Source organism: Salvelinus sp. IW2-2015, unplaced genomic scaffold, assembly GCF_002910315.2.
Source record: "Salvelinus sp. IW2-2015 unplaced genomic scaffold, ASM291031v2 Un_scaffold1429, whole genome shotgun sequence".
NCBI classification, from domain to species: Eukaryota; Metazoa; Chordata; class Actinopteri; order Salmoniformes; family Salmonidae; genus Salvelinus; species Salvelinus sp. IW2-2015.
The window spans coordinates 134,503-150,195 of record NW_019942903.1 but is presented as its reverse complement, the minus strand read 5'-3'; the positions used below and the strand labels follow the sequence as shown (position 1 = coordinate 150,195).

Here is a 15,693-nt window from a genome sequence, read left to right as displayed (position 1 = left end):
CTATGTTAGCTTAACCATCCCATCACTTCCTGGAAAATGATGCGTCACTTTATACTGTATATTGAGGCCATTCGGACACCAACATTTTTCTAAATAAGCGGTCATGGATCCTTCTGACATTTAAGGAAAATGCAAGGCTGAAAACCCTAACCGGTTGAGGCCGGGAATGTTCCAATCCAGCGTGTGATGACGCTGGAGCGCTACCATGGTAACTGGGGCCTAACTCTCCTGTGGTGTGGTGCTAAAGTTAAACTGGTGTGTGGAGGTTTGCTCACAATTCAACAATAACCATGACACCTGTATGTGAGAATAAATTGCCCTCAAGTCTCTTTTTCAGAGACACTATACTAAATTATAAACTGGGTGGTTCCAGCCCTGAATGCTGATTGGCTGAGACCGTTGTATATAAGACCGTATACAACGGAAATGATAAAACAGTTATTTTTACGGTTCTAATTACGTTGGAACCAGTTTATAACAGCAATAAGGCACCTCAGGTTTGTGATATATGGCCAGCATACCACGTCTAAGGGCGATGTCCAGACACTCCACCGTGGTATAATGGCCATATACAACACCCCCTTGTGCCTATTTGCTTAAATATATTTCAAGATCCTTACTCTAGTGCCTTCTAAGCAACCCTAACCGTTAAGTAGAAAAACACTAAACACTAGCAGACTGAACCCAGGCACAAAACCCAAACGTTCAAACAGAACTCTTACCTGTGGCAGCAGCGTGGGGCGGTTGAATCTGGCCGAGCCGGCCCTCTGAAGTGGGTCTGGGCCTGCTTGCGCTTACCTGGCTGGTCACCGCTGGAGTCTTCAGCCCTATGGTAGAAAAATAGTGAAACACCATGTCAACAGACAGACTAAACCGAACTGTAGCCTTGTAGCAGAGACTACCAGGTTATAGGGCTAGTGTGGTTTTATTAGTAGTACCTCTGCCTACCCAAGGACGTCAGAGGCCAAAAATCAGTTAACCACCTAACTGAGGAACTCAATTAACTTGCACAATACCCTAGATGCAGTTGCACCCCTAAAAACATTTGTCATAAGGAACTAGCTCCCTGGTATACAGAAAATACCCGAGCTCTGAAGCAAGCTTCCAGAAAATTGGAAGGGAAATGGCGCCACACCAAACTGGAAGTCTTCCGACTTGCTTGGAAAGACAGTACCGTGCAGTATCGAAGAGCCCTCACTGCTGCTCGATCATCCTATTTTCCAAATTAATTGAGGAAAATAAGAACAATCCGAAATTTATTTTTGATACTGTCGCAAAGCTAACTAAAAAGCAGCATTCCCAAGAGAGGATGGCTTTCACTTTAGCAGTAATACATTCATGAACTTCTTTGAGGAATAGATCATGATCATTAGAAAGCAAATTACAGACTCCTCTTTAAATATGCGTATTCCTCAAAGCTCAGTTGTCTGAGTCTGCACAACTCTGCCAGGACCTAGGATCAAGGAGACACTCAAGTGTTTTAGTACTATATCTCTTGACACAATGATGAAAATAATCATGGCCTCTAAACCGTCTTGTTGCATACTGGACCCTATTCCAACTAGACTACTGAAAGAGCTGCTTCCTGTGCTTGGCCCTCCTATGTTGAACATAATAAACGGCTCTCTATCCACCGGATGTGTACCAAACTCACTAAAAGTGGCAGTAATAAAGCCTCTCTCGAAAAAGTCAAACGGTACAAGCCCCTGTGTCCACCTACTACAGGGTCAAGCTGAGGGTGGATAAATAAACACCTCATAATCACCTGGGCCCAGTTTATCAAAAAGTTATCTGGATTTCCTCTATTGGATAGGATTAAATCTATAGAAATAGAATTAACGGAACAGAAGAATCATTGACTTGAATGAGGACTCCCGTTCTATTAATTATATGTCTATGCATTTAATCCTATCCGATTGAGGAAATCCAGATAGATAACTGGGCCCTACTCAATGGGAATCGGAGGATGATGGGTCATTTGAGCCACAGGGTTGGAAAACGATTATGTTAAAACATAATTTTAGAAATGAGATATAGTTAGATAATCACAAATCAGCTAGTCTGTTGATATGCAGGTAGCCTAGTGGTTAGATCATTGGGCCAGTAAACAAAAGGTTGCTGGATTGAATCCCCGAGCTGACAAGGTAAAAATCTGTCATTCTGCCCCTGAACAAGGCAGTTAACCCACTGTTCTCCGGGCGCCGAAGACGTGGATGTTGATTATGGCATCCGCCCTGCACCTCTCTGATTCAGAGGGGTTGGGTTAAATGCGGAAGACACATTTCAGTTGAATGCATTCAGTTGTACAACTGACTAGGTATCCCTTTTATATGGTTTGGTATTTTACAATATAGTGGGACAAAAGGTCTAGATATTTGTGGGAATTTAGTCTTCTACCTCGGTGGTGAGTCATTGCAGTGTGTGTGTGTGAGAGAAAGAGAGTGTGTGTCAAAGTTATAGTTGAATTAAGAAAATTGAAACCAATGAGAAAATCAGACTGACCTAGATAGAATAAAACATCTTGATGCTCATATGTTTACACTTCAACCCAGCAGAAARCCACAGGGAAAATCAACTAACATACCGACTACTGTATCCATTAACTGTCAGTGGTCACTGCTGCCATGGCAACATGACGTCGCTACAGCAGATGTACTGTACTCCATCTACCCCAAGCTAATATTACTCATATCCTGTGGGCACTTCCAGAGGCCATAGAAATAAACAGAGATTCTATCTAACCAATATAAGGGAGCGCTATATTCARTGACACACATTATAGTGGAGATAAAGTTTAGAAATGAACCAATCATCATTCAGGATTAACCACCCGTTGTTTAAGCATTGACACACACAGGGACTGAGGTTGGTTGGTAATACAATCCTGGTTCTGTAATATCCCAATCTATGTGGTTCTGTTGAAACAACACATTGGGTCTAATCAGACGAAACCAACACATTTGAATACAAATATGTCCATATTTTAGCTAAAAGATATTCAAGTCAAGAAGAGGGTGTGGTGTGCAAATCAGAAGCACCAGAGGAGACATCATCACTGGGTTGAATAAAACTAGTCCATCTGATCCTGATCAGAGAAACACATCACAGAGACGGAAACTGATTCATTAGTGAAACTGGCTGGTGATGGTGAGCATGTTTAGACACGTCAGCACATGTTGAAATGCTAACTATGCCTAGACCATCAGACTTAAAGTGATAGGCTTCAAAATCAAAAGGTTAGCGAGTGAAAGTATTGTGTGTGTGTGTGTGTGTGTGTGTGTGTGTGTGTGTGTGTGTGTGTGTGTGTGTGTGTTCACCTGTTGCAGTGCTTCTCCCTGGTAGTGAAGGGGCTCTGGTTCGGAACCCCAGTGGCCTGGTAGTGGTGGGGGCCTTAATCGACCCCTGGGTTCCCCCTGGACTGTAGGCTGGCTGGGCCTCTCATCTGGTTTCAGCCCCCCACCACTGGAGCTGGGACTAGGACAGAGAAAGACAGGGATGATGACAGTTAATACCAGAATTAAGAATGAACTACTGAATTAAGAATGAACTAATAAAAATAGTCTATTAATAACCACTTGGAAATAGACTGAAACTCATTCAACCCTCACTCAACTACATCGGGTTTAGTTTGAGTTGTTCAATACTCAAAGATGATTGGCTCGCACGTGTAACTTCAGCACACACAACATTCTATAATAGAATTTGTGTTATTTGACGTGTATCTTTTTTGACACGGAAAGACCCAAACGGCGTTCCATACTTCAATACTAAAAGATGATAGTTCTACAGTATCAAAACTGAAATGGTCTGTTGTGAATAAGCGTGTGTGGGCAGATAGCCACCTCTCACAGCCCAAACGAAAGAAAAAACGCTGTTTACATGGCATAATTCCCCTCGTTAAGCTAAATGCACATAACGCCGATTACCTACCAAAAAGGGGAATAATCTCTGGTCCTAATTGTCTACATGATTACAATCATCAGACTACTGATTACAAATGTCTCAAAACGCTGCATAAACATATTTATCTGCATTAGCGACAGCCGTCTGTAGCACAATTAGAGCAACGGGAAACGAGTATGTTGATGTATTTAAGGCGCAATGGTAGATTGATTTGAGTGATCACTGTGTGTGTGTGTGTGATTAGTTCTCTGTAAACAGAGGCGGCCACATCGCCATAGCAACAGTATTTGGTCGTCATCCGATCACCATGACAACCTGCTCATCCAACAGTAGCCATAGGTCTTCTACCTCGGCGCTGAGTCATTGCAGTGTGAGAGCGAGAGAGAAGAAGAGAAGAGAAGTGTGTGAAAGTGTGCATGTGTGGAGAGAGAGCGAGTGTGAGAAGAGTGAGAGAAAGTGATGAGAGCGATGGAGAGGAGAGCGATGGAGAGGAGAGCGAAAAGAGCGATGGAGAGGAGAGCGAGAAGGAAGGAAGAAAGGTGTTTCCTTTTCTCTACTGTTCGGTCACTAAAAGGAATTCCAGGTTTCAAAGGAATTCCTACAGCAGGTCTCATCCATGTCTTCATCTCTCTCTGTCATCCCCCCCCCCTCCTCCCCACCCTCTCTTCAAACAGACAGTGGTGGCTGTACTGTAGTGAACAAAGACAACCATTGTCCACCTATCCCCATTTAGACCAAGTCACACAGGGAGGTCATGTGATGCTGTTGATAGTATTATTCAGACGTATCACATTCCACCTATCCCCATTTAGACCAAGTCACACAGGGAGGTCATGTGATGCTGTTGATAGTATTATTCAGACGTATCACATTAAACCAATAGAATACTGGGCCATCACATGAAACTATTAGATAGTAATAGAAACCTCACTCTCAAACTCAACTCTACACGTTCAACGTGTTGTGTGTTCATTTCAATATAGATTTCCTGATAAACTGAGATAAAGCAACTATACATTATCCAGTATTGAAAGCAACTATACATGATCCAGTATTGACAGGTTCAGTGTAGCAAYCCAACACTGTGGTGGAGCTGACTAACACCTCTAGGGACATTACATCAGTGCAGTCCTGACAGCAGAGCTGTACAATAAGCATGTAGACTAACTAATATTAACTCAGTGAAATACATGTGTGTGAGTAAGAGTCAGTCCTCACCCTCCTTCACTCACACCTCCATCTTCCTCAACACACAACCACCACCCAAGACCCAACACCTCAACACACAACCACCCACCTCCACCTCTCCAGCAGCTACAGTAGATAGAGAAAGAGGGACCAGATGTAATCCAGAGGTTTATGATGCCGTCCAGACAAAGCCCCGGGATATGTGGGTCAGGAGAGTACCCTGTCCGCCTCTCTGATCACACTCACACACAGAGATAGRCTGGGCAGATGTGAACTCTGACCTTGATGGAGAAAGCAGGAATGCCACTGCAATGAGGGGCCAGATTCACATGGACATTCTCTTCAGAGTCAAATGGCAGGGGAGACTCATGGAATTGTCACGGGAGGTCAGAAGAGAGTGAGTGTGTGTGTGTGTGTGTGTGTGTGTGTGTGTGTGTGTCTGAGAGAGCTAGTGGCAAGAGGAGGATGTGAATCACCAGCAACAGGAAGACCACACCAATGAAAACCACTGCTTGCACACTGAGTGTGCTGTGTGTTTGTGTTGAAGTCCTTCTGTGTTGCCGCAATGTAGGAAGAATAACTCAATACACACACAGTCTCCACACACACTCAGTCTCACGTTTGCTGGGGGCTGCTGAAGATCCATTACTTTCGCTGGCGGCGCTGCCAGAGAAGAGGAGCTAAGGCTTGTGGGTAGGTTCTTCACGGGCAGTTTGGACGCGGCGGTGGCAGCCGAAGGCCGAGCAGCACCTAACCCCTGGTTGACGGATGGCTTTGGGTTAGAGGTCACCACAGTAGGCCCAGGCATCCAGAGGGTCTGTCTGTGACACGCGGCTTGGGGATACCTGGGAAATGTAGGAAAGGACCAACAGGGTTCATCAGTTTCAGGTATTGGGAGAAGTATTCACGTCTGTATCAGTGTATGAATCAATGTCCATAATATCAACATGTCAGTACACTGAAAATTCTAACATAAGATATCAGTATCAATACAAAGATCAGGGGCAGTATTTATAAGAATGCTGATTTAGGATCAGTTTCTGTCTTTAAGATCAAGGCTTTCTCAGCATCTGCAGAACACATAAACCACTAGTCAGGATGTGTGTGTGTGTGTGTGTGTGTGTGTGTGTGTGTGTGTGTGTGTGTGTGTGTGTGTGTGTGTGTGTGTATAAACATGCCCTACTAGAAGATACATATTTTTTATCTAGTGACACAGCTGAGCTAGCAGAGGAAGGATGAATAGGAGAGAGGAGGGAGTGAGAGAGAAAACCCCCTCTGGCACTGCGTACATACAGAGACGTATAGAGAAGTGCCCATATCAGCACAAAGTAAGTGACATACAGTAGGGTGACATTGATGGATATATACAGACATATCAGCAGGTTTAGACAAGCTCTCTCTCTCACACACACAGGTTAGGGTGCAGAGATGTGTCTCCAGTGTGAGGTGAATGAGGTTTGTGACCTCCAGTCAAAGGTTCTGAAATAGAACAGGGTTGGTCTTTCACAGAGAGAGGGGTTATGTTCCTATTGGCTGGCCCCTGTAGTGTTGCTGAATACTGTAACAGAGCACTGGGCACTTCCGTAACGTAATAAACTGCAGTGACGCTAACAGCATCTGTATAATAACATGATATGAACTATCTGGATACATGGCTAGTCTTACACCTCAGAGCAGACCTGGGCCATGTTCAGTGGGCCACAACGTAACAACACATTTGGCAACACGTGCCTAGTTACAATTTTATTTTTTTTTTTTTTATGTACCTGGAAACTAAATTCTTAGTGCTATGGTACAAGTTAATTAAGTACTTTCCTGTTTCACTCTGTTGTAAATAGTTTCTACTAGCTGATATTGAACAGGACCCTGGATCATATAGCTATTCCAGATACTTGAGCTGCGTTTGGATTTAGCGCCACACAAGATGAATCACACGCACAACGCTAATACCTTTTCACATATTCATTTGACCAATGTCTGGTACAATGTCTGTCAATGACCAACGGAACCTAATACTGTAGTTTAATTTGACCCAGGTCTGGTAACCCCTGGGCTGTTCCAGCTTAGGGGAGGGCTTGGTGGGAACTAACAATACATCCTCCTCCCTCCTTTCCTTTTTTCTTTTTTCCAGTACTTAATCAAAACATGCTTCGACTTCAGTAGGAACACCTCCCCAAGGACCTATGGCTCTTCCCTTTTCACACCACTGCCCTGTGTGTGTGTGTGTGTGTGTGTGGTGTGTGTGTGTGTGTGTGTGTGTGTGTGTGTGTGTGTGTGTGTGTGAGAGAGTGAGAGAGTGAGAGAGTGAGAGAGTGAGAGAGTGTGAGAGAGAGAGAGAGAGAGAGAGAGACTGTGTGAGAGACAATAGCAGAGATGTTGTTTGTGTGTGTCAAAACTCAAGGATGTGTACATGTGTATCCAGGACAACGCCCTGAGTGGACCTGTGGGTTTCGCCTCCATCGGCTTTGCTCATCAGAGACAGGAAAGAGAGGAAGACCACTGCTGTGTAGAGATTACTAGTAGGATAACAATGATCTGCTGTACGGTCAGTTTGACGTTTTCCCTCATGATGATCAGGGTTAGGACTGGAGCAGGGCAAGCTGGTCCTGGATCTGTGTGTACAGGAAACGTCTAGCTCAAGCTGTTGGATAGTACAGTAACACGACTGAATAGACCTCCTGTGTACAATTTTAGTTACTGCAGTACCACCAAAATAGCCCTTTGACAGCGAATACATACTGTAGGAACGCCTTCCTAATATTGAGTTGCACCCTCCCCTTTGCCTCAGAACAGCCTCGATTCGTCCTCTACAGTACAAGGTGTTGAAAGCGTTCCACAGAGATGCTGGCCCATGTTGACTCCAATGCTTTCCACAGTTGTGTTAAGTTGGCTGGATGTCTTTTGGGTGGTGGACCATTCTTGATACTTACGAGAAAAATTTAGAGCGTGAAAAACCCAGCAGCGCTGCAGTTCTTGACACAAACCAGTGCGCCTGGCACCTACTACCATACCCCGTTCAAAGACACACCCTCTGAATGGCACACATACACAATCCATGTTTCAAGGCTTAAAAATCCTCCTCCCCTTCATCTACATTGATTGAAGTGGATTTAACAAGTGACATCAATAAGGGATCATAGCTTTCACCTGGATTCACCTGGTCAGTCTATGTCATGGAAAGAGCATAATGTTTTGTATAATCAGTGTATAATTGAGAACTTATAGCTGTGTGTTGGTTGCCTGAATGTCTTAGGAAGATACACATATACATGTTTATGTTACCTAGGCAACATTAGGAGTTGTGTGTGTGTTCACCTTGCGGTGAGTGTTTACAACAAGGTAAGAATGAACACAAGCACAAGCATGTCTTTGAACACAAGCATGTTGCCTCAGTAACCACATAAGACATTAGGCCAAGCATGCCTCCAACGCAATATCAAGTTTGGAGATGACACAACAGTAGTGGGCTTGATTGCCAACAACGACGAGACCGGTGAGGGCTCTGGGAGTGTGGTGCCAGGAAAATAACCTCTCACTCAACGTTAACAAAACAAAGGAGTGTGGTGAACTTCAGGAAACAGCAGAGGAACACCCCGTATCCACACCGACTGGACCGCAGTGGAGAAGGTGGAAAGATTCAAGTTCCTGGGCGTACTCATCACTGACAAACTGAAATGGTCCCACCACACAGACAATGTGGTGAAGATAGAGGCAACATCGCCTCTTCAACCTCAGGAGGCTGAACTTTTTTTGGCTTGGCACCTAAAACCCTCTCAAACTTTTACAGATGCAGAATTGAGAGCACCCTGTATCAACGCCTGGTACGGACACTTTTTTACACCAAACCAACTGTCAGTGTGGTGCCAGGACAACAACCTCTCCCTCAATGTGAGCAAGACAAAAGGAGCTGATCGTGGACTACAGGAAAAGGCGGGCTGAACAGGCCCCCTATGAAACTTCGATGGGGCTGTAGTGGAGCGGGTCGAGAGTTTCAAGTTCCTTGGTGTCCACATCACCAACAAACTATCATGGTCCAAACACACCAAGACAGCTGTGAAGAGGGCATGACAAAACCTTTTCCCCTCAGGAGACTGAAAAGATTTGGCATGGGTCCCCAGATCCTCAAAACGTTCTATAGTTGCACCATCGAGAGTATCCTGACCGGTTGCGTCACCGCCTGGTATGGCAACCACTCGGCATCTGAACGTAAGGCGCTACAGAGGCTAGTGTTAACGGCCCAGTACATCACTGGGTCCAAGCTTCCTGCAATCCAGGACCTATATAATAGGCAGTGTCATAGGAAAGCCCATAAAATTGTTAGAGACTCCAGTCACCCAAGTCATAGACTGTTTTCTCTGCTACCGAACGGCAAGCAGTACCGGAGTGCCAAGTCTAGGACCAAAAGGCTCCTTAACAGCTTCTACCCCCAAGCCATAAGACTGCTGAACAATTAATCAAATGGCCAACAGACTATTACATTGACCCCCCCATTTGTTTTGTACACTATGCATAGATAATAAACAGCGAGTAGCAGCAGTCACTTCATCCCTACCTACATGTTGTTATTGTGTTATTTATTTTACCTTATTTATTTTTTATTTGGTAAATATTTTCTCAACTCCTCTTGAACTGCACTGTTGGTTAAGGGCCTGTAAGTAAGCATTTCACGGTAAGGTCTACACTTGTATTCGGCGCATGTGACAAATAAAGTTTGATTTGAACTGCACCGCCCGCAATCACAGGGCACTCCAGGGGGTGGTGAGGTCTGCCCAACGCACCACCGGGGGCTCACTACCTGCCCTCCAGGACACCTACAGCACCTGATGCCACAGGAAGGACAAAAAGATAAATCAAGGACAACGACCACCCGAACCACGGCCTGTTCACCCCGTTATCATCCAGAAGGCGAGGTCAGTACAGGTGCATCAAAGCAGGGACAGAAGCTGTTTTTCAGTCTCTATCTCAAGGCCACCAGACTGTTAAATAGCCATCACTAGGACATTAGAGGCTGCTGCCTATATACATAGACTTGAAATCACTGGCCATAAATGGAACACTAGTTACTTTAATKATGTTTACATATTTTGTATTACTCATCTCATATGTATATACACTGTARTCTATACTATTCTACTGTATTTTAGTCTATGCCGCMCTGACATTGCTCGTCCAAATATTGATATATTCTTAATTCCATTCCTTTACCTAGATTTGTGTATTGTTGCGAAATTGTTAGATATTACTTGTTAGATATTACTGCACTGTCGGAGCTAGAAACACAAGCATTTCGCTCCGCCCGCAATAACATCTGCTTAACACGTATATGTGACCAATAACATTTCATTGGATTTGAAACAAATGATGGTGATTGAGTAACAGACAGCCTTTGAACTCTTATTTGGGTGGAGAAGGTTTCTGAATGTGCTTCTCAAAGACGCCTTTTCAACGTGMCCAGAGTTCGGGGTCAAATTTGGCACCGTTTTTCAGAAACAAGCAAACTGTTGTCCGCTCAGAATTTGACCTTTTCTGACAAGACGCAGATCTGGTTTTCTGATAGATTCATTCTTCCACACACCCTCAAATCCAATCCACCCCGGAATCCCAACTGTCCCAAATCACACACTGCAGCCTAGTGGTTATGGAAACAAATAGTTAAATTACAGACAGGCTATTGTGGGGGAATTCCGACTCGGGTTAAGCGTGTGTAAATGGAACGCAATTCCTTTTTTTATGCACTTTCCTCTCCATGCATATATTGACCTTAAGCATGAGAATAGCATTCTATTCACCTGCTATTCATTGGGGTGGAGCTTGAATTAATGAAGGTGTGGAGGAGGTGTGTCTACAGATACACCGTATTAATGAAGGTGTGGAGGAGGTGTGTCTACAGATACACCGTATTAATGAAGGTGTGGAGGAGGTGTGTCTACAGATAACCGTAATTAATGAAGGTGTGGAGGAGGTGTGTCTACAGATACACCGTATTAATGAAGGTGTGGAGGAGGTGTGTCTACAGATACACCGTATTAATGAAGGTGTGGAGGAGGTGTGTCTACAGATACACCGTATTAATGAAGGTGTGGAGGAGGTGTGTCTCAGATTACGCTGTATTCTGACCTTGACTTAATTCCCTCATAATTTGACCATCTTTACCTGCAAGGAAACCATGAATGTCTACCTACCCGTTCCAAGTGGAAAAACACTCTACTTTCTTTTTTCAGACAGAAATAACACCATTCGCCATACATTGTCATTTACAACTTGATAAGAGCTATCGATAAGAGCTATCGATAAGAGCGATCGATAAGAGCTAGGTAAATGAGTCATCCGTTTGGATCAGGGGATTGTAAATATAAATGACTTGTTTTAGATCCATTTTACATTATAGTCGCGGGAGACAAAACGTTAAACCAGTCATTTGGCAGTAACAAATCATTATCAACAAATCAACTTTCCCACAGTAAAGTTTATGAAATGCTTTGGCATTATTCAGAATTTTAATTGTACCGCATTTTAACTTTCAGGGATGGTTACTCTCGAATGTCTTAATTATAGGCTACCCCGACTTTCTCTGTTTCCTATTTCTATCATGTTACATATTAGCCACTATCAGTATCAACCGTCAGTAGACCTAATAACCACACATARTCAACCGCCAATTTACTGTTAGTTCCCTTCAGGTGGTATAGCCTATATTATCATTCCATTGTTTCGTTTACATTCATTTTCTTCCTCTGTAAACGCCGCCACGTCCGTATGGTTGCTGAGGATCATTAGTATCAGTTGATCTAATTTGTTTCTATATGTAGGCTAACTAAATTGTTATGGAGCGGAGTGCAGACCAAGCCGTAACAGTTAGAACCTGATGGTTAGTGCAGGTAATAGGTGAGGGTACTACTGTACATTTTTCTCCKTGTTATAATTCTATGGACACTAATCTTGCAACATTACCATGGGTTGACAAACTGAAGGTGGCAATTTTCAGGATGAATCAAACCATAGTATATTTCATTTAAGGCTCTCCAAACCTGTTTTATGACTCAAATACTTTCTTAACCCTAAATAATTTACAAAATCAGACTATTTTTTAAATCTGCCAATTGGTGCTAAAACAGGGTGGCAGGTAGCCTAGAGATTAAGAGCGTTGGACCATTAACCGAAAGGTCGCTGGTTCGAATCCCCGTCCCGACTATGTGAAAAATCTGCCGATGTGCCCTGTGCCCTTGAGCAAGGCACTTAACCCTAATTGCTCCTGTATGTCACTCTGGATAAGAGCGTCTGCTGAATTACTAAAATGTAAATGTAAAACAGAGATGAAAATGCATTAATTTAGATGGCTTTCTTTCATTGATCCCTAATATTCTGAACCTGTTCTCTCCATATATTCTAGTGAGTCGGTCAACAGAATTCTAAATCAAAGGTAGACCGTATTTAAAGGGATGGCTTAAGATAAATGTACTGAAAACCCCATTGAATGAAAATGCAGAGTGCGTTACGTGACTGAATAAGGTATGTCTGAATACCAAACACTGAGAAGTGCGTAGGAAAGGCGTACATTTTCTACGTCTGAAGAGTAGATGGAAGAGAACATGTTGATGTCTCGCGTAACTAAGACTACGTCCCAAAAGACACCCTATTCCCTATGTCGTGGACTACTTTTTACCAGGGCTCATATGGCTTTTGTCAAAAGCAGTGCACTATATAGGGAATAGGGTGGCATTTGGGACTTACTCCCAATGACCCACGTCACACTAACAGTAGTCTCAATTTCCTCACACAAGAAAAGCCTTGTGTGTATGGGGACCGAGAGAATCAAACATTAGATCCAACCCCTCTGGCAGAAGGAAGAGAGGACCCGAAAGAAGGAAGAAGGAGCGAAAGACCCAAAAAGAGAGAGAGAGAGAGAGAGAGAGAGGGTTGCATATGCTTTTCAACTTCCTCTGAGGACACACAGAGGGAAGTTAGAGTAAAATTAGACCGCAGACACGCATGGTCACACGCACAGCACACAGTCAGTGTCTCCAATTTTAAATGGCTTTTAAAAGATGCAGTAGGTTACATGTGGTGAGGGAACATGATGAGAGAGAGAGTGAGATGAAAATAGAGAGCGAGTTATCTTATGTAACTCTGCGCAGAACTGAGACAGATCCAAGCAGAAACACACAGTCTGGAGATCGACACACACACACACAACCTTGTACAGCTAACCTTGTGAGGACAAGTTCCTTTAAGTTTAAGTTTAAGTTCCTTGCTCAGAACATGAGAACATATGAAAGCTGGTGGTTCCTTTTAACATGAGTCTTCAATAATCCCAGTTAAGAAGTTTTATGTTGTAGTTATTATAGTAATTATAGGACTATTTCTCTCTATATCATTTGTATTTCATATACCTTTGACTATTGGATGTTCTTATAGGCACTTTAGTATTGCCAGCTTAATCTCGGGAGTTGATAGGCTTGAAGTCATAAACAGCGCTGTGCTTCAAGCATTGCGAAGAGCTGCTGGCAAACGCAGGAAAGTGCTGTTTGAATGAATGCTTACGAGCCTGCTGCTGCCTACCACCGCTCAGTCAGACTGCTCTATCAAATCATAGACTTAATAATAATAATAATAATAAACACACAGAAATACGAGCCTTTGGTCATTAATATGGTTAAATCCAGAAACTATCATTTCGAAAACAAAACGTTTATTCTTTTAGTGAAATACGGAACCGTTACGTATTTTATCGAACGGGTGGCATCCATAAGTCTAAATATTGCTGTTACATTGCACAACCTTCAATGTTAAGTCATAATTATGTACAATTCTGGCAAATTAATTACGGTCTTTGTTAGGAAGAAATGGTCTTCACACAGTTCGCAACGTGCCAGGCGGCCCAAACTGCTGCATATACCCTGACTCTGCTTGCACTGAACGCAAGAGAAGTGACAATTTCCCAAGTTAATATTGCCTGCTAACATGAATTTCTTTAAACTAAATATGCAGGTTTGAAAAAAATATACTTATGTGTATTGATTTGAAGAAAGGCATTGATGTTTATGGTTAGGTAGATTGGTGCAACGACAGTGCTTTTTCCGCAAACGCGTTTGTTAAATCATCACCCATTTGGCGAAGTAGGCTGTGATTCGATGATAAATTATCAGGCACCACATTGATTATTTGCAACACAGAACAAGCTAGTTAAACTAGTAATATCATCAACCATGTGTAGTTAACTAGTGATTATGTTAAGATTGTTTGTTTTTTATAAGATAAGTTTAATGCTAGCTAGCAACTTACCTTGGCTCCTTGCTGCACTCGCGTAACAGGTGGTCAGCCTGCCACGCAGTCTCCTCATGGAGTGCAATGTAATCGGCCATAATCGGCATCCAAAAATGCTGATTACCGATTGTTATGAAAACTTGAAATCGGGACCGATTAATCAGTCAACCTCTAATTCTAACCTAACACTAATTCTAACCTTAAACCCCATAGAAATAGCATTTGACCTTGTGGGGACCAACAAAATGTCCGCAGTTAGTCAAATTTTTGTTTGTTTACTATTCTTGTGGGGACTTCTGGTTAAACACGTCCACACACACAATCTCTCTGTTGCTCCATGTGTTTGTTTCTGTCTGATTGTCTTGTTCGTGTGTGTGTGTGTGTGTGTGTGTTCGTGTGTTCGTGTGTTCGTGTGTTCGTGTGTTCGTGTGTTCGTGTGTTCGTGTGTTCGTGTGTTCGTGTGTTCGTGTGTTCGTGTGTTCGTGTGTTCGTGTGTTCGTGTGCTCGTGTGCTCGTGTGCTCGTGTGCTCGTGTGCTCGTGTGCGCGCGCGCGTATGGAGCGTGCGTGTGTGTGATGCGTACCAGTGTGTGTCTTGTTCACCCAAACCAGAGTGTGTTTAAGTGCCCTCATCTCTGCAGCAGCAGCAGGAAATGAGCAGGCTGACACTGCAGAGCTGAGAATGCCTTTCACATTCCACTACACCTCACTCACACACACCTCACTCACACGCGCTCACTCACACGCGCTCACTCACACACACACACACATTCTCTCACACACAGTTTCAAGTCTCTACACACACAGCAACGTCTGTTTTCTACACTTTGTCATTTATACACTTTATCAAGTTGCTGACACACAGAAAGACGTGTGTGTGTGTGTGTGTGTGTGTAGTCACCAGCTGGCTGACTTGGTCGTCCTCTTGGTGGAGACACACTCCCAGTGGTCTGGCCGTCCTTCCCCGTCGTAGGAGGAGCGGGAGGGGGCAGCCTGGAGCCAAAACTCCCTCCTACTGGAGCTGGAGAGGTGGGAGACAGGGAGGGTCCCCCGGTGTTGCTCGCTCCCCCGGGCCCCCTGCCCTTGACCTGGGGCAGCTGTCTGACCGATGAGGGCCCCAGCTTGGAGGAGACCTTCTGCAGAAAGAGCTGTCGTTTAGTTACCGCGTCCCAGCCCATGGGGCCCAGCTCGGAGCTGCGCACCGAGACCATGGTGTTGGCCATTCCAGAGTRGTAGGCAGAAATGTGGAAGTAGACGCACACAGGCAGGAGGAGTGAGAAGGAGGGGGAGGAGAGAGAGAGAGGAAATAGGAGTAGGCTGGAACTCTGAGGTAAAAAAGT

General features: G+C 43.9%; 1 non-coding gene across 1 annotated transcript in view; it reads right to left on the bottom strand.

Moving 5' to 3' along the window:
• The window catches only part of LOC112070801 (microtubule-associated tumor suppressor 1 homolog), a 76,384-nt gene that overhangs the window by 46,538 nt on the left and 14,153 nt on the right, over nt 1–15,693 (bottom strand). The window contains exons 3-8 of the transcript XR_011475653.1: nt 15,255–15,489; nt 5,711–5,936; nt 5,373–5,431; nt 5,201–5,217; nt 3,318–3,474; nt 723–827 (exon numbers count right to left, since the gene is read on the bottom strand). This is a non-coding gene — a transcript (microtubule-associated tumor suppressor 1 homolog). The remainder of the gene's footprint in view (nt 1–722; nt 828–3,317; nt 3,475–5,200; nt 5,218–5,372; nt 5,432–5,710; nt 5,937–15,254; nt 15,490–15,693) is intronic.